The sequence below is a fragment of the Mandrillus leucophaeus genome, unplaced genomic scaffold (assembly GCF_000951045.1).
Source record: "Mandrillus leucophaeus isolate KB7577 unplaced genomic scaffold, Mleu.le_1.0 Scaffold524, whole genome shotgun sequence".
Lineage (NCBI taxonomy): Eukaryota > Metazoa > Chordata > Mammalia > Primates > Cercopithecidae > Mandrillus > Mandrillus leucophaeus.
The window spans coordinates 1,706,113-1,733,309 of NW_012105631.1; the positions used below are offsets into that span (position 1 = coordinate 1,706,113).

Here is a 27,197-nt window from a genome sequence, read left to right on the forward strand (position 1 = left end):
CCAGGATGGTCTCGATCTCCTGACCTCGTGATCCGCCCGCCTCGGCCTCCCAAAGTGCTGGGATTACAGGCTTGAGCCACCGCGCCCAGCCAAAGCTGTGACTTTTGACAAGGGGATAGATAGGTCCTGTTCACTTGCTCTGGTCCAAGTCTGACCCAGAGAAGAGAAGTTAACATTAAGTAGATCAATACATCTAGCTCCACACCTTGCTGGCTGTAATGCAAAGGTGTTGGGTGTCCCATTGGACAGTAGGTCAGCAGCACTTCGGCAGCTGAATGTGGTTTTATTATCTCCACAGAGTTCAAGATGTTTTCTCTTTTATAGACTGGCAGTTGCCCAGGACAACTTTGTATTTTACGTATATATAAAAACCTTTAGATTACAGAAGAACCAGATGGCCTAATTTATAAATTAACCACTAAAACCACAACTCGTTTATTGTCATGAAGTACAGTTTACCAGAGAAAAAGATCCTTTTCCTCTTCATAATTTTATTTTTCAAACCTGTGAGTGGGGGAAGGTTGTCAGAGACTCCTCATCTCCCTCATCAACATTTTGCAATTCAAGCCAAAATTATTGAAATTAGCAAGCTAGGTAGGCTTAACTAAACCAAAAAGCATGCTTCTGCACAGGCGTTGTAAGTACTAGATAATATATGTTATAATAGACATATTTACAAAAAACTTGGCAGTCTCCGTTTCCTCAGGTTCAGACCCCTTTTTAATCTGCTTCTCTTATCTACCACTGGGGTAGGTAACTAAGACAGGTAACTAAGACACATGAGTCACACACGCAAAAAATCATTCTATTAATAGATAAGGGTGCCCAGTGGTCCACCACTGCTTATGGAAGCAAATCCACACACTTCAAGAAACGTGTCACTTTACCATCCTTTCCTCACCCACCTTGCCAACCTCGTCTTTCAAATTCCAAGCGATAGTGTCTCTGTCCTCAAGAAAGTGTCTTGAGTGTCCCTAGAATATGACATCCTATTTCTTTCTGGTCCTATGTTTTCACTCACAAAAACGTTCATTGTCTTCTATATATTGGGTACTATCAAAGACAGAGAGATATAAAAACGCATAAGAAAACATAAAAGAACCTTGAAAACATTATGCCAAGTGAAATAAGCCAGGCACAAAAGGAGAAATGTTGGATGATTCCATCTACATGAGTAGTCAAACGCGTAGAAAGAGAAAGTAGATGAGAGGTTTCCTGAGGCTGAGGGCAGGAGGAAATGGAGAGCTATTGTGTCATGGGTACAGAGTTTGCCTGGGATGATGAGAAAGTTCTGGAGATGAATGGTGATAATGGTTGTACAACAATGTGAATGTACTTAACACCACTGAGCTATACACTTCAAGAGGTTAAAATGGTAAATTGTATGTTACTTCTATATTACCACAATACATTTTTAGGGCATAACAAGTAAAATGAATAAGACACAATATCTGCCCTCAAAGAGCTCACTGTTGAGTTGGAATGAGCAGAAACCCTTAAATCAAAATGGCAGATGCAGTAATACAGAAACCTTCCCTGACACCAGGGAGACTCAGCCTGGTGTCGGGGAAGTTTCCTGGAAGAGGTGATGCCTGCTCATGTCAGTTAAAAAGATGGAAGGACAAGTCAACCAGGAGTATGGGGATGTCTGGGACGAGATGAGTGGCCGGATAAGATGAGGAAGAGGATCCCCTGAGAAGGCACTCCTGTCTGACTGATGGAGCAGCTTGGAGGGGAAGAAAGCGCAGGGTTTGTGTGGGGAACTACACTCAACTTAGCGCTGCAGAAACAAGGGGAGAGGCAGAGTCCCAGACGTGAAGCAGAACTACTTCTAAGCTTTTGCTCATGGAATCACTTCCACCACGATGTCCTTTCCCATCTGGCCCCTGCTCCTCATGCCATTGAGACCAATCTGAATCATCCCCCCCAAATCAGTGTGGGGGCCATTTTCTCTGTGAAACTTTCTCTTCCCAGGTAACTCATGATTATCTCTCCTTTCTCTAAACTCTCATTTCTCTGCCACCGTTTTGCTCCTAATCATATACTATTTCTGGGTCTCATTTTCCCTCACCTGTATGTGGAGCCCCTTGAGGGCTCAAAATGTATTGTTTTTTTTCCTTCCGGCACTTAGCAGGTGAGATTAGAAACTGTTTTTAATAAATGTTTTTTTGGAGTCGAATTCTTCCTGAATTTCCAACTACCAGTGTCTAAGAAAATAAAAATGAAATGCAAAACCAAATTCTACAGAAGAAATGTTTCTTCCTAAGAAGGAATTCATGTATGGAAAAGAAGTTCAGGAACATGAGGCTATTCAAGATCTCCAAATCTCAGAGTTACCCAAGTCAGGTCAGTATTTTCTCTGTCATCACAGAAAATCAGGAGTTATACATCCTGGAAATTAACTTACTATCATTATAGAGCCAAGTGAAATGGGCTTCTGACTTAACATTCTCCTGTTAAACACCAGTCTCCTAAAGGATATATTAGGCAAAAATTTAGTGCACTAAAGAAGTGTAACCTGGATTTAGAAGGTATGGTTCCTAGACTTTCTCCTGGTGGTATTGTGTGGATTTGGGCAACTACATTCTTTTTTGTCATTTTTCTTTTTAGTATAGGAAACAAATTTATACATATGTTTATAGACAATCTTACCTATTCTCATATATATATATATATATATATATATATAAAAATATGTGGCAGGTAAGCAAATTAAACTACAGAATTAAAAGTGGAAGGGAAAGGTGACCTAATTTTTCACTGACCTTTACTGATAATTATTCAAATACTTAAGTCGCAGGATGCTACATTGCCAAAGCTGAGAAGACGTCATTTCATTATCGTGTAGAGGATGGCTCTCACTGTCCACCAAAATTCAAGCTTCCCTTCCACAATGTACAGTAACCACTGGGAGGGGGCTTCTTATCCAGAGGCTACATTTCTCAGTCTCCCTTCTGCAACTATGGACCACCATGTCACTAGTTCTTCCCCATGGAAGGGGAGCAAAAGAGATGTGTCAGGTCCAGGTCAAGGCAGTCAAGAGGGCTATATCCTCCACCTTCACTTTCCTCATCCTAAAGCTAGATGCAGAGGACTTCAAGGTTGCAAGGATTACACAGCCACAGAAGGAAGAAGACTGGTTCCCTGCATCACCATGTGGAATACAGTCACCCATCAACAGGGAACACCAGCAATGGACTAAAAACATTTTTTTATGTACTGTGTTCAGCCAGTCAAATTTGAAGAATTTGGTAGGGTAGCTAACATTACTCTTTCTAACATAATATGCAGATATGTTTCTCTCCTTTCTCTTTGTACTATACACACACACACACACACACACACACACATTCATTCCACAAAGGGAATATCACTGAAAAAAATTAAACAAGCAAAAAATACTGTACTAGTTATGGCTAATCATAATTTCTACTACATTTCAGAAGATGTTTAAATTATTAAAATTCAGTAAACATATTTATTAACATCATGTTATTATTTATTATAATTTACATTTATTAACATTACTAATCAACCACTCATTTAACACTCTACTGAGGACTCATGAAGTGTATTTATATCAAAACATTGGAAGCCTACATGTTTTGTAGATGTAGATGGTAGACGATGCATTTTTGCACATGGAAAGAAACACAAATTGGAGGACAGAAAGCATGTCGTGTCACAGAAACAGATATGCTAACACAGAAAAAAATGTACACCTACCCCCCCCTTAAGACATGTATACAAAGTATGGGTGAAAAACCAATTCTGATAGAAAGTTGATCCAATTACTAAGTGTCAGTGTCATACATTAACATAAAGGTATATTAAAACTCATATAGATACTGGGAAAATGCACAGAATAATCCCTTTACTTACTTGCCATTGAGATATCAATGATCTGAGGACAACAATGTCATAATATATTAATTGATTGTAGTTGGAAGGTAACAGGATTCAATGCTAGTTAGACCCTAAGCCAGTCTACACATATTCCAATTGCAGAAAAATGTTAGTGACCAAATCTGATTCTGTGTTTATTACGACATTTCCTTTCATTGCCCCATACGAACCATTTAAACATGAAATGGTTTTAAATATAATGATTTTATAATACTTTTGAAGTTAATTTTTTAGGTTCAGAGGTAACTATAAATGCCATAACATAAACACTACAATTTTGGGGGGAATTACTGAGCAAGACAGCATAAGAAAACTGTAGTAATGAGACGTGAATGTGCGATATTCACAAAACATTTCTTAAACTTGTGCTGGATCATCTTGTTTTTGATTAAGACATGTTTTTGACATTTTTTATCAACCAGACAATACTTACAAGAGAGAGAATATGTTGTTGATATTGGGTCTGCTTAACAGGCCTTAAATTTCATTTTTGAAGGCCTTAAGTGGGCAAGATCCAGATAAAACAGTAATCAAATAAAAATATTCCCACTTAATTTACATGGACTAAATAACTCTCTCCACATTGACTTAATACATGAAGGCATGCATTTTAATTCAAGAATCTCATCTTATGAATTTTTCTGGAGCTGAAGATCCAGCTAGGAGATGCATCAGAATATTCAGGAACACATAGATCATCTTTATAAAGGTATTATTCCCCATGCCACTGTGTAATCTTTTAAAAAGTGCCTTTATCATCCAAGTCCTCAGTTTTGTAAAAAGTATTGGTGTAATTCCTAACCAATGTGCCTGACTTTAATGTTTGGAAAATAAAATGAAAAAAAAGATATATTCATTGGAAACTCATATACAAATATATTTATATATACAAATATATACTCATATACAAATATAACTCCAATGCAAATATATCCTTCTTGGGGGGAATTTTTTAACATTTATTTTAAGTTCTGGAGTACATGTGCAGGTTTCTCACATGGGTAAACTTGTGTCATGGGGGTTTGTTGTATAGATTACTTCAACACCCAGATATTAAGCCTAGTACACATTAGTTATTAATATTTTTTCTGATCATCTCCCTCCTCCCACCCTCCACCTTCCGAAAGGCCTCAGTGCCTATTGTTTCCCTCTATCAGTCCACAAACATATTCTTTAAAGCAGGGGTCCCCAACCCTGGTTAGGAACTGGGCTGCCCAACAGGAGGTGAGCAGGGGCAAGTGAAATTTCATCTGTATTTACAGCCGCTCCCCATTGCTCGCATTACTGCCTGAGCTCCGCCTCCTGTCAGATCAGTGGCAGCATTAGATTCTCATAGGAGCACGAATCCTATTGTGAACTGTGCACACAAGGAATCTAGGTTGCACGCTCCTTATGAGAATCTAATGCCTGATAATCTGTCACTGTTTCCCATCACCCCCAGCTGGGACCATCTAGTTGCAGGAAAAGAAGCTCAGGGCTCCACTGATTCTACATTATGGTAAGTTGTATAATTATTTCATTACGTATTGCAATGTAATAATAATAAAGTGCACAATTAATGTAATGTACTTGAATCATCCTGGAACTACCCCCCAGCCCCTACACTGGTCCATGGAAAAAATGTCTTCCACAAAACCAGTCCCTGGTGCCAAAAGGGTTGGGGACTGCTGCTTTAAAACTATCTTAAGTTTAGACTTTTAATTCCACTGACTCCTGAATTAAACCCAAACAACAGGCAAGGGAGGTCATTATTTACACTCTTTGTCTTACTGGGGGAAGGATATACATATATATAAAGTCCAAGTAACAAAGCAGTAGATGCTTAAAAGTTAAAAGATAGACATGGCATACTCTTTAACACTAATAATCCAAAAGCCTTCTAAAAATAATAACAGCATACAAAAAGGAAAAATTCTTACAAGTGCCATCAACCAGAGGGATATGACATCAACCACCCAAAGACTTCGGTGAGCCGGGTGCAGTGGCTTACATTTGTAATCCCAGCACTTTGGACCCAGGCTGCAGATGAGAAATAACCTGTGAGGAAATGTAAGTGATCCGCCTGGAAAAGACCCAGGTCTCTGAGAGGGAATCCTTCCCTGCAGAGGAGGTAGGTGGGGCAGCTGTCGTAACCAATTTTTCTAAAATAAAGACTGCCACGCAAAAATGGACCCATGGGCGCACACACGCACACACGCGCGCATGCGCGCACACACACGCACACACGCGTGCACACACACGCTCACACACACACGTGCGCTCACACACGTGCACACACATGCGCACACACACGCTTACACACACATGCTCACACACGCACGCGCGCACACACACACGCTCATATACATACTCCGTGTGCATACAACAAAAACTGAGAGGCAGAGAAAGAGGAAAGGAGAAGGGAGAGAGCAAATGATTCATATTCTTTAACTTTCATACCAAGATGTCAAGACATTCTGCGTGAAGTTGATAAAGCAAGAATTGGAGGCATCGGCAAATCATCAGAATTATAAGAACTGGTCAAAAATGGTTTCCGTTAATGAAGACACAGAAGAGAATATGGGAGAAAGGGGACCTGACATTTTTTCATTTAATAGCCAACTGCACTTGAATTATTTTGCCTCATGCACATATCTAATGAGTTTTCAAAAATAGATCTAAAACGAGTTAGTCCACAAAATGTGCGTTATGCTCATTACATGTACAAACATGTACATTTCATTGCTCACTTTTATAATCTTACTAAGACAAATAAACTGCTTTCTCCATACCAAGGTACTCAGGGGATGCTCACAGGTACAGGAGAACCAGAAGTTTAATTCAACATAAATGGTTATATTTGGGGAGGAGGAAAGTGAGAGCTTGTTTCTCCACTAAGTGATGGTGTGTTACCATACACCGAAAAAGAAAAGCAACAATGCCTTTATCTAACATTTTGACATTTTTCTCATCACAAATTTTTGCACTTAATTTTGATCTTTTTAAAATGTCATATTAAAATATTACCTCTTGAATTTGATTTTTCTTAAATTTTGTATCAAAACCAGTGCCTCATTCACCTCACAGACCTCACCCCAGTCCTGGACCCATTATGAGGATGAGGAAGGACCAGTCACATCCCTTCTGTACCACGCCTTCTCCACAGCAGCAGCACTGAGCTGCTCACCGATACCACACACATCAAAACACAACTGAAAATTAGGAAAGGAAGAAACTTATCAACAGATTAACTGATTATGTCTAATGCCCGAGACAGTCATATACCCCACTTAAACAGCTACAACAATTGGGCCAGACACGGTGGCTCACGCCTGTAATCCCCGCCCTTTGGGAGGCTAAGGCAGATGGATCACCTGAGGTCAGGAGTTTGAGACCAGCCTGGACCAACATGGTGAAACTCTGTCTGTACTAAAAATACAAAAAATTAGCCAGGGATGGTGGTACACACCTGTAATCCCAGTTACTTGGGAGGCTGAGGCATGAGAATTGCTTGAACCCGGGAGGCAGTGGTTGCAGTGAGCTGAAAATGCACCACTGCACTCCAGCCTGGGGGACAGTGTGAGACACTGTCTCAAAATAAATATTTTTTTAAAAAAGTTATGACAATTGCCCTGTCCGACATAGTATAAGGCTGATACCTGACCTTACAACTCTTCACAAGATCCACTGGCCTTGTCTATAAATCAGGCTTATTTTCTTTTTCTCTTTTTTTTTTTTTTTTTTTTTTGAGACGGAGTCTCACTCTGTTGCCCAGGCTAGAGTGCAGTGGCACAATCTCACCTCACTACAATCTTCACCTCCTGGGTTCAAGTGATTCACCTGCCTCAGCCTCCCAAGTAGCTGGGATTACAGGCACACGCCACCATGCCCAGCTAACTTTGTTTATTTTTAGTAGAGACGGGGTTTCACCATGTTGGCCAAGCTGGTCTCAAACTCCTGACCTCAGGTGATCCGCCCATCTCAGCCTCCCAAAGTGCTGAGATTACAGGCATAAGCCACCATGCCTGGCCAGATCAGGCTTATTTTCAAAGATTGGTGTCCCATGAAGTCCAGTAGCACAGCCATCTCACCAGCATGAAATCCCACTGGAGTGCAATCCAGTTGCAGGAAGCAGCACATACGTTATGCTGTGTGACACGTTTCATTTGTTTAGTACTCTGTGCGGGGGGACATTCATGCATACATTGATATGCTATTTCATTGCATATCAACTCCATCAAACAGGAATTGTTCTCTCCTATTTTAGTGATGATGAAATTAAGGATGAATGTGATTAAATTACTTGTGCAACATTAGAGAAGGGACTAGATCTTGAAATCAGGTTTCATGACCCCAGGATCAGTGCTGTTTCCTCCACAGTTGTCTCAAAATATCCAACTGTGGCGAACTGAAGTAGGATAATATTTAGAATTCAAAGAAAAATTAAGTACTCTAAATATTTGTTAAAGCTGTCTAAGATTTCAGCATGAGTAGAGATTACGTTGTAAAAACAAGGGTCATAAAAGCAGAATCTGTCTATAAGAAATTGAAGCAGCTTATTTAAGAAAGAAACGCATTTCTAACACAGAGACAAAAAGAATCATAGAAGTAATATGTACAAATAACAGCCCATCAGTGCTCAGATTACACAGCCCAGGGTGGACTGCAGGTAGTGGAGCTGGACTATCTACTCAGACACAGCCAGTGTATAATAAAAGAGGGAAAAATCACTGTGTGTAAAAAGTTCTGCATTTGTACATACAAGTGCCTTTACTCTTGATTTTAGCCTAACTTCGAGTCCCAACATTGATTACCGAGTTAGTTGTTGCTAGTGTTTGGTTCTCCAGGGAAATCCTGCTTACATTATTTCCTCATAGTTGGGTTTAAATGGCCATTTTACCCTTTTATGAAAGTCTCTGATTTCAGCTTAACCTATACATCTCAGAAGGTTAAAAAGAATTAAGGTTGATGGGGAAGCAGCCTTAACATTAACACCTGATGAGACAACAGACGTATGGGTTAGATGACAGGAAAAGCCTCCGACAACTAGAAGGATGATGAGATACTGAAAACACAACCAAGGATAACAGCACAAATTTCCTTTACTGAATATTTTAAAAAGTAGACAATCATCTTGTAGCGAATTGTCTTGAGAATCTTTTGAGATGGGCCAGGCTGTTCTTGCCTGTGAGTTGTTCATTTGTGTGTGCGCCTCATCTTCAGGGAGAGTTGGTGGAAACAAAGCAACAGGCAAAATCCATAGTCAACTGGATAAAAATCTGCAAATTGGGGATTTTACTTGATCCTTACCAGGGACTTGAAATTTAAAAATAAGCGACCTGCTGAGGACTCTCTACAGGTCTTAACTGGCAGAGGAATCAAGTGCTCTGACTTTAAATTTTCTATTTGTCTCAAGGACACGACTAACATCCTGGAAAGGTGACAAATAGCAACCACTTCTGCCATTGCCCCAGGTATTCAAGTAAAAGAGCTAAAGACAGGAATGGCATTTGACAGAACCCTGGTTGACAGCTGAAATGCCAACAAGCAAATGATAATAGACCTCAGAAGCCATCAAAAACCTTCTGTATGGGCCATGTCTTCTTGGCCAATCATAGGCAATAAGATGAGATCTATTTTTTTTAAAAAAAAACACCTTTCTTTCATTGGAAATAAATAGGCAAAGTAAATTTATTTACAGCTCAAAAAAGTCCTATTCACATGGTAACCTTGAAGGTGACAAGCTGGCAATCTAAGCTTCAGGAAGTCACAGCATTTGGCACACCCACGATCACACACATATCCATCCTTTCTGAAAAATGGGCCCGTGAATATTTAGACAGCAAGCTACTGGAGCTCAGGAACTATGTCTAACCAGCACCCAGACCCTGCACCTCCCAAAATTCATGTTCAATAAATTACTATTAAATAATCAAACAAGTCTACTGTTGCTCCTTCACGTGCTTTCAAAAGTTAGAATTGGAGCAGTCGCTCTCCTCCTCTCTACCTGGTGAATTTCTATTGGCTTTTCAAGACCCACTCCACTGATCCCATTCTTAACTTCCCGGAGCTCCCAGTTCATGCGTCTATTATAGCGCTCGTTGCAGTGAACTGTCATTCTAAAGCTGTACTATCCAATATGACAGCCACTGGCCACCGGCGACTATTGCACACTGAAAATGTGGTCAGTGCAGCTCAGCAGCAGAATTTTTCCTTCATTGATGGTCATTAACTTACATTTTTAAATTGATAATTCAGTTATCAGAAACACTTTCAAGGATATCTGGAAGAACTTGGATATGTGAATTTACTTTTTCAACCCAAAAATATATGAAAGCTAAATAGAGATCAAATATCTCCAATGACAATTTAACATCAAAATTGAGATGCACTGTCAGTATAAAATACAAGTTGAAATTTAAAGATGATACAAAACAAAGAATGTGAAATAGGTGACTAATAATATATTCTATTGATGACATGTCGAAATGCTAATTTGTTTTATATAGGACTAAATGAATATATTATTAAATTAACGACCACCCTGGCTAACATGGTGAAACCCCGTCTCTACTAAAAATACAAAAAATTAGCCAGGCGTGGTGGTGGGCACCTGTAGTCCCAGCTACTCGGGAGGCTGAGGCAGGAGACAGGCTTGAACCCGGGAGGCGGAGCTTGCAGTGAGCCGAGATCACGCCACTGCACTCCAGCCTGGGCGACAGAGCGAGACTCCGTCTCAAAAAGAAAAGAAAAAAAAATTAACTTCGCCTGTTGCTTTTTACATTTTAATGTGGCTACTAGAAAATTTAAAATTACCTACATGACCTGAATTATACTTCTACTAGACAAGCACTGTTCTAGACATTCTATGAACACTTTCTAAAAGCTACTCACTGAAATAAGCATTTTGCATGTTAAACATACTTTATCAGTAAGGAAACGTAGGTGCCTTTAAAAAGTCATGGAATATACCCAGAAGCATATTAAAGTGAGCTTCGAGCCAGGTCGCCAGGGCTTCAGAGGCCCAGGTCTCATCCCTCTTTTTCCCTGGTGTTTAGGTGTGTCAGCCTGCCCTTTAGGCTGTGAGCTCCTTCAGCACAGACGCTTGCCTTAATCATCTTTATATCTTCACCAACTTGCACACAGCAGGCAGCCAATATATATGTCTTTATTGAATGAATTAAACAGAGTGAATGAATAAAGTGAGATTGTCTATATAATTACATTGGTAACGTGTAAAGGAATCTGTGTGATCTTAAATTCAAGTTTAACACTACGTAGAGGATGAAAATGAACCTTATTTGTCTAGACGCACAGCAGAACTCCTTAGCTTGATGTTTACATCTGACCCAAGAAATATGTCTCCTTTTGAGGAAAACATGTTTATGAACGTGAAGAGTTTAGCCTAATGACAGACAAACTGCTGGAAGCCAGGGGGGACAAAGAACTATGTCTACCAATGGAGTAAGTTATACTAAAAGATTGCACACATTTGAATTTCTAAAGTTCAATATAGTTCCAATTTGCTCACATTACAGCAGCAATAATTTATGTAAACAGACAACCTTACAGTCTTACGTTTAATTTCAAAACAGAGTTTTTAACAGGCATCCTACACGTATTTCTCAAATCCATTCTACTGAATGTGATAGGCCATCAAACAATGCCTTATGTTTAAACGTGGATTTGTTTTTTAAGGAGAAAAACTCAGCATCCATCAGAAGAAAAAGAATATAGCAACGTTAGCCTTGATATTTCCCTTGGGTTGAAAGTTTCCATAATACTATTCTCTCTATTGTCATTTACTCTAAGGACAAATTCAATTCAATTCTACAAAAATTTCCAAATATCTGCTGGGGCACCACTCACCGTTCTAGAGGCTCTTATTAAAAAGTGAATAAGACCATGAATGAGAAACTCCTCCAGATCTCTGGTTTTATCATTTCTTTCCTTTCTGATCCACCCTTGAAAATGAGTCATTACTTTAGAAATGGCAATATAGGGGGAAAATAAAGCAAGGTGGTAAAGAAGCAAGGCAAGATAGAATACCTCCAAACCTTAAAATGCAAGATGAACAAGACTAGGACCACTGCACAGATACAAATAGAAACTTCTCAGAACATCCTGCACAGGATATGAGATGAAACATAACCCTAGAGTTCTCGGTCTGGTCATTTTCTCTAATCACTGGAAAATAAAATTAGTCTCCTACTAAGATACCTGCAGCCATTTTAAAACTTCAGATGGGCCAGGCGCAGTGGCTCACGCCTGTAATCCCAGCACTTTGGGAGGCCAAGACGGGTGGATCACAAGGTCAGGAGTTTGAGACCAAACTAGCCAATATGCTGAAACCCTCTCGCTACTAAAAATACAAAAATTATCTGGGTGTGGTGGCACGCGCCTGTAGTCCCAGCTGCTTGGGAGGCTGAGGCAAGAGAATCGCTTGAACCCAGGAGGCAGAGGTTGCAATGAGCCGAGATCTTGCCACTACACTCCAGCCTGGGTGACAGAGTGAGACTCTGTCTCAAAAAGAAAAAACAAACTTCAGATGGCTCTGGTTTGCAAACTTCATCTATCTGAACTTCTTTTGGGAAAGGTAACCTAGACATGCTACATGATGCAGATGACTGATCTAATCCAGTCCTTAAGGGCTACTCCAAGCGAAAAGAATGCAGTGGTAGTTAACAACCAATGAGTCGTGTATCTTTTAGTCACCTATGCAGAAAAGAAAGTTTTAGATTTTTGTTTAAACAAACAAACAAGAAATGCCTCCTATTTAGGAAAAAACTTATGTTGTTTCCTTTATTGCTTCTCCCCCTCCTAAAATCCAGAAATTGTCCTTGAACAGACGCCAGACACTGAAAATTACTCAAAGCATTATAGTGACACATCAAAGAGAGAAGAGACTAGGAAATTAATTGCAACAATTTTTTGGACACTCTAACAAGCACTTTAACTGTGTGTAGGAGTGTCAAAATCCAAGAATGCAAACAGGGAGGACTTTAAAGAAGAATACGAATTGGAATGTAGCTGACCATTTGAATTTATTTTCTTTTCTGGTAAAATTAGTAAGTAACATGTTCCAAGAAAACCCATCACTTACCAGCCAACGAAACGGCTAATTTTTCCCTAAGAACCTTTTTGAAAAAGTGACAGCTAGAAGTACACTGTTTGTCTAAATCTTTCAATGTCAGGCAAGCAAATATGTAATGAAATGGCTTGTCGTTAAAAAAAAAAATACATGCAGATAGCTAGGCAATAGCATCATGCAATTTGGAAAATCTGTCCTGATTATTTTTAAGGTTCTTAATGACCACTCTATAACAAAACAAAGTATTTCTTATTGAAAAACCATCAGCAAAGAAAGACTCTGCTTGTTGAGATTACAGCAGTAAAAGCTCATTAAATTTTAATCTATGTGCAATTTGGTATTTACAAAGCAAACGTGTCTAAGATTTATGTTCCACTATCTAAGAAAAAGAGATTAATTTTTTTTAAAAAAAGCAACATTGCAAACATTTCTGAAAAGGAGGAATATTTACCCAGGTTAGAAGAGATTATTTTCAAGAACTTTAGAAGAATTATAGATAATTAATTTTTAATTGCCAATCATTCTTATCTATTCATTAAAGCAGGTTCCACACTCTGCCTTCCTAATTTGAGTTACTGTACTCAAAAGTAAATTAAAATATGATTTTATGTGATTGTATTTCTTCAGAGGTCACAGTTTTACAGCATTAAAATAAGGGCATAACTCTTATGGTTATGAGACTAGTCATTTATTTTACTGAGTTTTAAAAAAAAACATATCAAGTCATCAATAAAGTAATAAAGGAGGAAATGTGTATTTAATGTTCATTTTCTCCTAAAATCATCTTAGGATAAATAGCCACTTTGAATCCTTTAAACCAATTTCGTTCTTAAAAAAAAAAAAGTAACCTTGTTCTCTACCTGTTCTGGAAGACGGGCTTTAGCTACAAAAGTTGTATTTATAATTGCTATCAGCTGGAATGTGTTCCCCCCCAAATTTATCTGTTGAAACTCTAGCCCCTAGTGGCTCAAAATGGGACCGTATTTGGAGATAGAACCTTTAAGAGGTATACAAGTTAAGTTAAAATGAGGTCATTAGGTGGACTCTAATTCTAATCTAACTGATGTCCTTGAAAGAAGAAAACATTTGGACACAAAAAAGACACCAGAGATGCAAGATGCATACAGCACTTCATCCTCCTCCTCCCAACTTACATACTATTATTGCTTCGTATTTTAGTTCTGCCTAATCATTTAACCTTCAAATTAGATAGTAGCATTGCTTCATTGGTTATTCTTGTTTTTATTTCCTCACATATTTCTCAATATTTGACTTACCATTCTTTCTTGCATATCAGACATTCTTTCTAGAAACCTAAACTACATCCTCCAAAAGTTTCTTTAGTGATATTTGTTAGAAGAGATGGTTTTCATTGGATGTCATATACCACCCTCTTTTTTGAAATGTGATTTTACAATGTACACTATTTTAAGTTGAAAATTATATTCTCCCAACATACTGAAGGTGCACCACCGGCTTCTCATTTTCAGCTGGCATTGAGAACTCAGTCATCTGCTTGCCTCTTTGACTGTGACAGACTTTTTCTCTCTGGCTGCATTTTCAAGATAAGCTCTTCATCTCTTACGCTCTGCCAGTGCACAAAGATGGATCTTGTTGTGAATTTCTTTTTACTTTTTCTTGCAAATTGTAGGTTTCTGAATCTGAGGATTGGTGTCTTTCAATACTTCTGGAAGATTCTCAGCCACTACATTTTTTGAATTTTGTGTTTTTTCTTTCTCTTAACTATCTCCTCTTTAACTCCAGTTAGAATTTATTACACCTTCATACACTGTTCTCCATGTCTCTTAATGTTCATATTGACCATCTCTTTATCTCCCTAAGCTTAATTCTGGACCTATTCTTTGGATATATTTTTCATTTCACTAAATCTTTCTTCTGCTATATCCATTCTAGTAATTTACCCACCTAATAATTTTTTCACTATAATTATTATACTTTTTTATTTCCAGAAGCCCTCTATTGGGTTTTATTTTCAAATCTGCTTGGTCATTTTTTCAGCTGTTGGCTTTGTGCATTTCAAGCACCCTTCTACATCTTAAACATATTTCACATACAACTTTTGTATAATGTATTTAAATCAAACTGTGAAGCCTCTGAGTCTGATCCATTTTATTTAATTTTTAAGTTTGGTAGGTATGAGTCTAATTCTATTCTCCCTCTCTTTCCTTGTTTTTTTTTTTTTTTCCTCTTTTTTTTTTTTTTCCTGCTGTCTCACTCATGGTGGTTATTTTCGGAAGGGTCAGATGTTTTGTGATTTCTAAGGGTTGGTGCATATACTTGAAATTCTATTCCCCAGTAAAGATTTGTGTTTCCTCTTCCCAGTCCTCCGCAGTCACTTTTTTTTTTTTTTTTTTTTTTTTTCTCCCTGAGATGGAGTCTCACTCTGTTGCCCAGGCTAGAATGCAGTCGCGCAATTTTGGCTCACTGCAACCTCCGCCTCCTGGGTTCAAGCAATTCTTGTGCCTCAGCCTTCCAAGTAGCTGGGATTACAGGCACCCACCACCACTCTTGGCTAATTTTTATAGTTTTAGTAGGTATAGGGTTTCACCATGTCAGCCAGGCTGGTCTCAAACTCCTGACCTCAGGTGATCCACCTGCCTCGGCCTCCCAAAGTACTGGGATTACAGGGGTGAGCCACTGCTTCTGGCTTTGCAGTCACTATTAACCTGGGTCCACATTAAAGCACAAAATCTGGCTGTGGAATTTTTTTTTTTTTTCACTACACAGATAGCACCCATCCTAGCTGAAACCTCTCATGAGAGCTAGCTTGTGGTTAACATTTCTCCAGGAAACTGTTTTCCTTTCCTCTACCCAGAGCCAAAGTTGTACGAGACAAATGTTGTTACTGTTCCTTTCTGTATAGAGTTCATTTCTCAGTCACCCCAATGTCGCCACGGGTTTACCATTCGGAACCTCAGATTTCTGTGGGAATCTTTGACTGGACTATGTGCCAGTCAAAATGGAAACTTAAGGCCATCCAGTGTCATAAATATCTTCAGGCTCGCTTACCTCCCAGGATTCTGCCTTCACTTATTTTCACTCCACAGTGGCATACTTTCTTGCCAGCTCAGTAACACATTTCCAAAGATATGTTTCAACATATAACCTGGTACTTACAGTTGTTTTCAGTGGGTTTTCCAAGGCATCTAGCCACCACACGTCCAACAAAAGAAGTCTCTAAATAAATTCTTGAAGTCTTCAAAAACCTCAGTTTAAAACTCCCTTACTATATTTAGTGGTAGATTTATTTTTTAACTATATATTTTTATATTTACATATATTTCAGACATATAGATGTATAGCAAATCTGTGAGTGCTAAAAGGGAGAGCATTATCAAAACTCTTTACTGCTAAGGGCATACCCAAGTAGAGAGGAAAACATTGCATAAAAGGTTAAATATTTAAGACGTTAGGTGACGATGACTATATAAACATAATTTAATCTCTATCAGTGGTTAAAGTTTTTTGAATTCTTATTAATTCTATGTTCTGCTTGTCTAAATAAGACAAATAATAACAAACAGCAAGAGAATTACAACTCTTATGATATTTCTCCATTAACCCATATCAGAACATATGAAATATTAATACTATTCTGATGAGATACTTCAGTGTACTTTCCAGACACTTAGAACCTCTAAAACCAAAAAAGTTTTATAGGCATGGTGTGAAAGCAAGCAGTTAAGTCAATTTGCTGCAAAAAAAAAAAAATAGTGAAATATCTGGTTTAGTGTTGTGTTAAATGCTCCCTCCCCACCAAAAGGTAACCAGAAGATGGATTCATTATTTTATTATTCAGTTAATATGGATAGTAGCTGAACTCAGCCCAAATCTCACATAAACAGAATAGAATCTCAGGGTCTTGGGTGAAAACAAGCTAAGTCACGATGGTATCAAATAACAATCACACTTTTGTAGGCTATCCTCTTCTTCCCTGTTCTTCCGAGATTTGTTTTTTAATGAAAGAATAAAGCTTATTTTATTGAGCATTAAAAAAAGAAAACGGTCGAGCACGGTGGCTCATGCCTGTAATCCCAGCTATTCGGGAGGCTGAGGCAGGAGAATGGTGTGAACCCGGGAGGTGGAGCTTGCAGTGAACCAAGATCACGCCACTGCACTCCAGCTTGGGTGACAGAGCAAGACTCCTCAAAAAAAAAAAAAAAAAAAAAAAAATCTTGAAAGAGATGAGAACCTCTTACAGTTCTGGGGCTGGTAAAAATAATATACACCATTACACCATCACCATCTCTATCCTTGGAAAACAATGCTCTTTGAAATTAGTCAATGTAATATTATATATATGAAGCCAAGCTGTAGGAACAGCGGCCAGTGGGTGAACAGTAAGGTCAAGCACACTGCAGATATTTCACACTGCCTACTGAGTTAAGGAGAGGCTCCTTGATCTCTGCATTCACAGGGAATTGTTCAGAATGACCAGCATTTCTCTAAACTGTAGGTTTATAGATAGCGTATAATGACAGAGTATGAATACCAAGTTTGCTGGCTAATTCTATATGCCAACCTGGCTAGACCATGGTGCCTAGTTGTTGGTCAAACACTAGTCTAAATGTTGCTGTGAAAGTACTTTTTAAATATAATTAATGTTTACAATCAGTAGACTTCAAGCAAAACAGATTATTCTCCATAATGTGTGTAGTCCTCATCCAATCAATCGAAAGCTTTAAGAAAAAAGACTGAGGTTTCCCTAAGAAGAAGGAATTCTGCCTTGAGACTGTAGCACAGAAATCCTGCCTGAGCTTCCGGACAGTCAGCCTGCCCTACAGATTTCAGAGTAGCCAATGACCACAATAGCATGGGTCAATTCCTTCCAAATAAATCTCTTTTTGTCTCGATAGATTGATTGATAGATCAATCAATTGATCCTACTGGTTCTGTTTCTCCGGAGAACCCTAGCTACTACATCAAATTGATATAGACTTTTATTAGAAAAAAAAATAAGCTAAGGGAAAAAAATAGTGAGGGGAGTTTACTAAGCACAATATTGTAAAGGGATTGCCTGAGTGAAAATGAGCAGTATTTAAAGTTGCCTCCATTCTTTTACTTTGTGTGAAGCACGGAGACAACCTTGTAGGAGATGTACGGCATTCCATCCTTAGAAGTAAGCTACTCATGTGTGGCCAGTGGCCAGGCCAAGGGGACAGAAGGGACTGAGAGAGAGGTGCCTCAAAACTGTGCCAGCCAGGTCAATCTTTAGCAAGATCTAGTTAAGTTCAGATCATAAATTTGAATTGTACAGTAACATCCCAGCCTCACGGCTACCCCATTTCCACCCAGTCTGAGTGATCTAGGAATATTTCAGGTGAAAAGAGTCTCATCTTGCTCAGCAAAGCAAAGGAAAGAGAAAAAATAGCTGACTTCTGCTGTGTAGTAGGGATGGGCCAAAATGCAGGAACAACAGCTCAAGCATGTAGAAAAGACTAGCGCTGCTAGGCAGAGACAGAGCAAGTCAGAGAGGGAGCAAAATAGTGAAGATGGCTTTGGGGATCAACACCATCAAAAACCTGTTATAGTTTCAAGAATTTCACTGCTTGCCTTAAAATGTTTTATTTCACATAAGAAAAAAGACTAAGATGTATCCAAATGGCAGACTTATAATAAACATTTGTATGGTGTTTATAGTTTATAAAGCACATTCATATAGGCTTTTATCCTCACAGCAATCTCTAAGGTTGGGAGGGCAAGTCCTAGTATTATTCCTCTTTCACAGGTTGGAAAGCTGAGGCCCAGTTTTAACGTAATTTGGCATGGAATGGAGTTGGAATGTGAACCCAGATTTCTGATTGTAAGTCCTAGGCTCTTTCCTCTCAGGTCAATATCACTATGATCTGTATAGGAGATCACGGATCCTGTAATCAGACCACGTGTTTCAATATATTGGTGACATGTGACCTCTGGCAGCCTCTGTAAGCTGGCTGTGACTTCGTTCCTTCCTCAGCAATAAACGAAGATAGTAACAATATTCACTTGATAAATCATAGAAAACATGTAAAGTGCTTAGCCCAGTGCCTGACACACAATACTCGAGAAGAGTTAGCACCACTCTTATCTCAATGATTAAATTAGATCGTTGTGTCATCAGTGTGGTCATTTCCTGTTCAGTACATTTTAGAAATATATAGAAAACACAGAATCAAATGTAGTAGCATCTAACAGGCATAGCACATTTTGTTTTGGCTTTAAATCAGGGGTTGAAAAACTACAGCCCCAGCTGACACCTCATTTTTAAATAAAGTTTTATCAGAACACAGCCATGCACATTCATTTACATATCATCTATGGCTGCTTTTGTGAGACCAAATACTCACAAAGGCTAAAATACTAACTACTTCGCCTTAACAGAAAAAGTTTATCAACCTCTGCTCTAAATCAATGATGAAAACTGAAAAACAACCCTTTTAGGTACCTGACATGAAGTAATAGCAATAACAGGGGCAGGAAGGGCCTCTGAGTCTGAATTATGAAAGCTGGGAAGCTATATTTTGCCAATCCTGCATCTATTCAGGAAGCATTTACTGAATGTCCACAGGACACAAATCTTCACTTTCTATCAAGGTGGCATTCATACTCATCGGCCCTTCTGTGAAATTGTGTTCTGCTTCTGGAAGCATTTGGAAAGTCGCGGTAACTTCTACAATGACTTTCTCAGTGCCTGCTGGAACACAAGAGGACAGAAAACGGGTAGACAGAGGTCCTGCAGAGGCTGGTGCTGGGAGCATAGTAGGCTCTCAGGAAATAACATCACTTTATAGCAGTGACAGCTTTGTGTTTCCAAAACACTCAGCCTGAGGAATTACATGGAGGGTTCCCTGGTATCTCCCAGAGTAAAATTGGTCACCTCTGCAGACTCTGCAGCACAGTTAGCCAAGGTATCAAAATAGGAGTAGACTGAACATCCAGTTGTATTCTTTAGCTTGTGTGCAATTCAGGAACAAATAAAGCAGCACACGCTTTGGAATGCAGACAGAACATAATGGCTCTACCATCTTCTACTATCTAGGTACTCTGGGCAAACTATTTAACCTGTCTAAGCCCACTTCTTCTTCACCAAAATGAAAATACATACCCACTACACAGAGCTGTTGTAAGGATTCAATGAGATAACCTTATGGTTGCTGTGATGATTAATATGGAATGTCAACTTGATTGGATTGAAGGATGCAAAGTATTGTTCCTGGGTGTATCTGTGAGGGTGTTGCCCAAGGAGATTAACATTTGAGTCAGTGAGCTGGGAGAGGCAGACCCACCCGCAACCTGGGTGGGCACCATCTAATCAGCTGCCAGCATGGCCAGGGTAAAAGTAGGCAGAGGAACACGGAAGGATTAGACCGGTTTAGTCTTCTGGCCTACATCTTTCTCCTGTGCTGGATGCTTCCTGCCCTCGAACTTCGGACTTGAAGTTCTTCAGCTTCGTGGACTCTTATACCACAGACTGAAGGCTGCACTGTCAGCTTCCCTACTTTCGAGGTTTCGGGACTCAGATTGGTTTCCTTGCTCTTCAGCTTGCAGATGGCCTATTGTGGGACCTCATCTTGTGATTCGTGTGAGTCAATACTTCTTAATAAACTCCCCTTTATATATATATATATATACACACACACACACTATCCTATTAGAGAGAGATATATATATATCCTATTAGTTCTGTCCCTCTAGAGAACCCTAACTAATACAGGTGCCATTAACATCTACTTTTCCATGAAGACCATTCCACATATTTAAAAATTGTCATAATGGGATGCTGGATTTTGCCAAATGGCTTTTCTGCATCTATTGAGATGCTTATGTGATTTTTTTTAATTCTATTTATGTGGTGTATCACATTTATTGACTTGCGAAGGTTAAACCATCCCTGCATCCCTGGTACAAAACCCCCCGAATAATGGCTGATTATCTTTTTGATATGCCACTGGATTCAGTTAGCTAGTATTTTGTTAAGGATATTTGCATCTATATTTATCAGGAATATTGGGCTGTAGTTTCCTTTTTTGGTTATGTCCTTTCCTGGTTTTGGTATTAGGGTGATACTGGCTTCATAAAATGATTTAGGGAGGATTACCTCTTTCTCTATCTTGTGGAATAGTTTCAATAGGATTGGTATCAATTTTTCTTTGAATGTCTGATAGAATTTAGCTGTGAATCTGTGTGGTCCTGGACTTTTTTTGTTGACAATTTTTTTATTACCATTTCAATCTTGCTACTTGCTATTGGTCTGTTCAGAGTTTCTAATTCTTCCTGGTTTAACCTAGGAGGGTTGTATATTTCCAGGAATTTACCCATCTCCTCTAAGCTTTCTAGTTTATGCATGTAAAGATGTTCATAGTAGCTTCCAATGATCTTTGTTATTTCTGTGGTATTGGTTATAATAGCTCCTGTTTCGTTTCTCATTGAGTTTATTTGGATCTTCTCTCTTCCTAGTTAATTTCACTAGTGTTCTATCGATTTTATTTATCTTTTCAAAAACCAGCTTTTTGTTTCATTCATCTTTGTATGTTTTTGTTGTTTGTTTCAATTTCATTTAGTTCTGCTCTGATCTTGGTTATGTCTTTCCTTCTGCTGGGTTTGGGTTTGATTTGTTCTTGTTTCCCTAGTTCTTTGAGGTGTGACCTTAGATTGTCTATTTCTGCTCTTTCAGACTTTTCGATGTAGGTATTTAATGCTATGAACTTTCCTCTTAGAACTGCTTTTCCTGTATCCCAGAAGTTTAGGTAAGTTGTATCGCTATTATCATTCAGTTCAAAGAATTTTTGAATTTCCATCCTGATATCATTGTTGACTTAATGATCATTCAGGAGCAGGCTGCTTCGTTTCCATAGCGCATGGTTTTGAGGGTTTGGGATGGAATGGGAGACCACTATTCTAAGTGAAGTAACTCGGGAATGAAAAACCATACCATATGTTCTCACTCATAAGTGGGAGCTAAGCTATAAGTATGTAAAGGCATAAGAATGATACAATGGACTTTGGGGACTCGGGAGAAAGGGAGGGAAAGGAGTGAGGGATAAAAAACTACAAACTGGATACAGTGTACACTGCTCATGTGATGGATGCACCAAAATCTCAGAATCACCACTAAAGAACTTATTCATGTAACCAAACACCACCTGTTCCTCAAACACGTATGGGAATAAAAAATAAATAAATAAGTAAAAATCCATTATCATTATGTCCCCCCAAGTCTCTACTAGCCAGGACAAGTAAATGGTAAAAGTTTAATACAAATGCAGCCAACAAGCATCTATTTATTATCTGTGGTGTTGTGCTATGCTAGGCACTCAAGGAGTACAAAAATGAATCAAATATGCCTACAGCCTGAAGGAAATCAGGCATGTCCACAAACAACTCTGGTATGGGTGAAATATAACAGAGTAAAGATACAAACAGCAAGATGAAATCAAAGGTTTTTATTGGGATAGAGGTGGAGAATGTCATAGACAAAATAGCATTTAGGCTTGGCCTTGCGGGATTTGAAACACAGAAATGGGCACTCTGAAGGGGAGAGAATGAGGTGGGGAAAGGCACAGAAGAGGTAAATGAGTGAATTCAACAGAATTGGAAGTTGTCTTGAACAGGAGTTTGGAGAGAGTGAGGAGAACAAAAGCACTGTGCTAAACCGAGAAGAGGCTGACTGCTCTGCTGAAAAGCAGAGGCTTTGTTTCAAGCACAGGAGTCCTGGTCAGCTGTCTGGTGTTCCCCCATGTAATCTGTTATTAACAATGAAGTGTGAATAATTCCCTGCACAGCATAAATTAGAGGAGATTCAAGGTACTCTGTGCCATAGCATTTCTTCAGTTAACTGAGATCTATCCTCAAATGGCAAAGTTCCATAAGCACTAGGGCCGTGACTACCCCATCACCAAGGTTACCTTCTGGAAGCCCAGAAAGACTCAACCTTGAAGGGATTTGCTTCCCTACCAATTTTTGTCTGTTCCCATAAAATTTGTATATGCTTGTGGGAGGGTTTCTCACCTGGAAGTTGCAACAGAAAGACAGAGATGCTGACTTGTATGCTATGACAGAAAGGCAGAGATGCTGAGGTCCTAGAGGAGAGGAACCTGTGACAGAAAGCACGCCTTCATTAGCTGCTGTTTTCTACTAGCTGTACATCACTGGCCTTCCTTAACCTTATTTACTGAACGCTGAGCACTGTGCTAAGCAATTATGAGATCAAGGAATCATACGGGGATTCTATCTTGGAAAAGAGTCAGCTGCCATCATCATCAGAGCCACAGGAAGGGCCTTTCCGGGGCAGAAGGAAGAAATAATGGGAAAGTGAAGCATCTAGAAGGCAGAATGCCAGCAAAGAGTCTTGTGCAAGAGTCCAGGACAGCTGGGAATGAACAACAGCAATATCACTAGAAAGGAGGGGACACACAAGGGAGGCAGTGAATAAGTTCATTTAAAATTAAAGAAAACAATTTGTTGTGTTTTAAAAGGAAAGCCAAGTGGAGAGAGAAACACACCACAAACAACAACAACAAAAGCATCGAATAGGATTGGAGATTTGGGGGAGACAATGAGTATAGTTGAATTTCATCAAGTTCCAGCATCCTGAAATGAAAAAATGTCTAAGGTGTTTATGGCTCACAATGGAAACAGGCTAAGCAAGCCAGCTGAAGCTGCCCCCACTGCTGTCTGCTACAAGAAGACAGGTAAGTGGGAGGGAAAAGTGCTTCCTGCTGACTCCATATTCTCTTCCTACTGTTGCCAAGGTTGCCTCCTGTTCAGATCCCCACCACAGCCACAGCACTGCAAATGGAGAAGTTATGCCACCACCTGCCGCTGGCCCGCTGTCTACTGGAATAATTGAAGGATGGGAGACATGGGGAAATGCCCTTGCATATGTGCGCACACACACACATTCCCACAAAGGGGCACTTGCTTGCTCTACATCTCAATGACTTATTTAGAAAAACATTTTACAGCATTTCAAAACACAGAACTCCATTTTGGTCTGCTACTTCCTTCTACATGAAAATAAAGGCCAATTTTTGATTATAGGGTTATAAAAGTTTGACTCTGGACCCAAACACTAATATGGTATAATAATCAAGTTCATGAATCTATATAAATATACAATCTTTTTAAAAAATAAACCAATGGTGGGAAACGGATGAGATGGATTGGCACAGAATTTAGAGCAGAGGGAACCACAACCCAACACATCAGAGATAACCAGGTTCTTCCTAGAAGCCAGAAGTTCACGAATGCAAAGAACCCTGGAGCAACTGTGAAGACAGTTTATTAATGCACTACATTCAGAACAGCGTGGAGAACTGTGTCCTTCCCTACCGCCCAATACTCCTGCCCTCCACTCAAAACCGAAGCTCTGCTTGCTAAAAGTGTGGGTGATCTGAGTGAGGAAGTTTCCTGCTGTGGGTTTTGAGGCCAGAGAGAGCTTAAGAACCTCCAGATCTTCACCACAGACAGAAAGAGGGATACAAATAAATCAAGATGGCAGCTCTGACCAGGACCTGGCACAGAGGAAGTCTTCTCCATTGACATGGTTTCAGTCCATGGCCCACATTGCTCCCACCAGCCTGAAGGAGTGCCTGCAAGAGGAAATGCTCCATCCACTGACCCGAAACCAGATCAGCTCACCCAGTGTAGGGAGAGGCATGGCAAGGAAACTTATTCACATAACTGTAGTGGAGTCACCTTGACTCCCATTTGTAAATATGAACCCTACAAATAGACCACCATGGACCACTGGAAAATCGAGAGAAAGAAAGAGAGGACACAAGAGAACAAACATGATTAATATGTCATAAAAAATAAAATAGAGATCATTCTGGATATTAGCCATTTGTCAGATGGATAGATTGCAAAACTTTTCTCCCATTCTGTAGGTTGCCTGTTCACCCTGATGATAGTTTCTTTTGCTGTGCAGAAGCTCTTTAGTTTAATTAGATCCCATTTGTCAATTTTGACTTTTGTTGCCATTACTTTTTGGTGTTTTAGTCATGAAGTGTCTGCCCATGCCTATGTCCTGAATTGTACTGCCTAGATTTTCTTCTAGGGTTTTTACGGTTTTAGGTCTTACATTTAAGTCTTTAATCCATCTTGAGTTAATTTTTGTATAACGTGTAAGGAAGGGGTCCAGTTTCAGTTTTCTGCATATGGCCAGTCAGTTTTCTAAAAACCATTTATTAAATAGGGAATCCTTTCCCCATTGTTTGTTTTTGTCAAGTTTGTCAAAGATCAGATGGTTGTAGATGTGTGGCATTATTTCTGAGGCCTCTGTTCTGTTCCATCAGTCTATGTATCTGTTTTGGCACTTAAACAAATTTACAAGAAAAAAAAAACAAACAAACAACCCCATCAAAAAGTGAGTGAAGTATATGAACAGATACTTCTCAAAAGAAGACATTTTTGTGGCCAAAAACATGTGAAAAAAGGCTGATCATCCCTGGTCATTAGAGAAATGCAAATCAAAACCACAATGACAAACCATCTTACGCCAGTTAGAATGGCAATCACTAAAAAGTCAGCAAACAACAGATGCTGAGAGGATGTGGAGAAATAGGAATGCCTTTACACTGTTGACGGGAGTGTAAATTAGTTCAACCATTGTGGAAGACAGTGTGGCGATTCCTCAAGGATCTAGAACCAGAGATACAATTTGACCCAGCAATTCAATTACTGGGTATATACCCAAATAATTATAAATCATTCTACTATAAAGACACATGCACACGCATGTTTATTGTGGCACTATTCACAATAGTAAAGACTTGGAACCAACCCAAATGCCCATTAATGATAGGCTGGATAAAGAAAATGTGGCACATATACACAATGGAATACTATGCAGCCATAAAAAATGATGAGTTCATGTCCTTTCCAGGGACATGGATGAAGCTGGAAACCATCATTCTCAGCAAACTAACTCAGGAACAGAAAACCAAACACCACATGTTCTCACTCATAAGTGGGAGTTGAATAATGAGAACACATGGACACAGGGAGGGAAACATCACACACCGGGCCTGTCAAGGGGTGAGGGGCTAGGCGAGGGATAGCATTAGGAGAAATACCTAATGTAAATGATGGGTTTGTAGGTGCAGCAAACCACCATGGCACGTATATACCTATGTAACAAACCTGCATGTTCTGCACACATATCCCAGAAGTTAAAGTATAATTTTAAAAAAAGAGATCCTTCTGGCAGTAGAGTAGTTTTAAAATGTCCTTTTCCATCCTGAGCGATTGCAACAGCTTATTGCATCCATAAAACAGGAGAAAACCACAATGAAAAAGGAGGATGGTGGGAACAGATTCTTCCCCTTTCATAGCCTTTATTTTCCATCCCACTCTAAATAAGGGAATGTACAGCAGGATTGTCAATAGAGGTTTGAGCAATGATCACATGAAATAGGGATTTGCTTGTCTCACTACAGTGACAGCAAAGATGAAGCTGGAACTTCATTTAGAAGTGAGGCATAGAACAAAAGAGAAGAAGGGTTTCTGACGGAGGCAATAACTTCTGGGCATGGAGGCTTGAGGAGGACAGTAACAAAATGTTTGCCCATCGTGCCCTGCATTCAGAGTGTACTCCTAATCGGCTGTGGATAAGGGTGTGCTCTTTCTAAATATTGCAGAATATAAAAAGGTTTCAGGACAAAAGTACTATTAGCAAAATAGATTCTTAGAAATTAAAAATATGGTTGCAAAATTGAAAATTAAAAACTCACAGACTGAATAATAAAAAGGATATGACTGAAGATCTAGTAAGTGGTGTCTTATGTGTAAGAGAATTCTAAACATGGCAGAAAAAGAAAACAAAGAGAAAAATGTAGGATAATCTGAAAGACATGATAGATAATGGGAATTCTATATCTATCAGAAAGACATTCAAGGAGAAAATAGAGACAACAAAGGAGAAAAAGAAGCCAAAACATAACAAAAAATTTCACACAGCCCGAATAAAATGAGACTTTAATTTAAAAGCCTATTGAGGACCTACAGTATTAAATGAAAGAAGCCCTAACACCTAGAGACATGACAGAGAAGGTTCATCATTCGGAAGATAAGTAATATTTTCCCAGAAGAAAATGCCAAGCGATATGAAAGAAATAAGAGTCAGACTGACACCAGAATTTCTCATTAGCAGCAATAGATTTTAGAATATATAGTGGGGCAGTATCTTCAAAGCCATGAGGGGGAAAGAATTTGAAAGTAG

The 27,197-nt window shown here is 39.2% G+C and overlaps 1 protein-coding gene across 6 annotated transcripts in view; it reads right to left on the reverse strand.

Annotated features, from left to right (window-relative positions):
- The window catches only part of ESR1 (estrogen receptor 1), a 421,968-nt gene that overhangs the window by 112,999 nt on the left and 281,772 nt on the right, over positions 1 to 27,197 (reverse strand). The gene's annotated exons all lie outside the window — the stretch shown is intronic.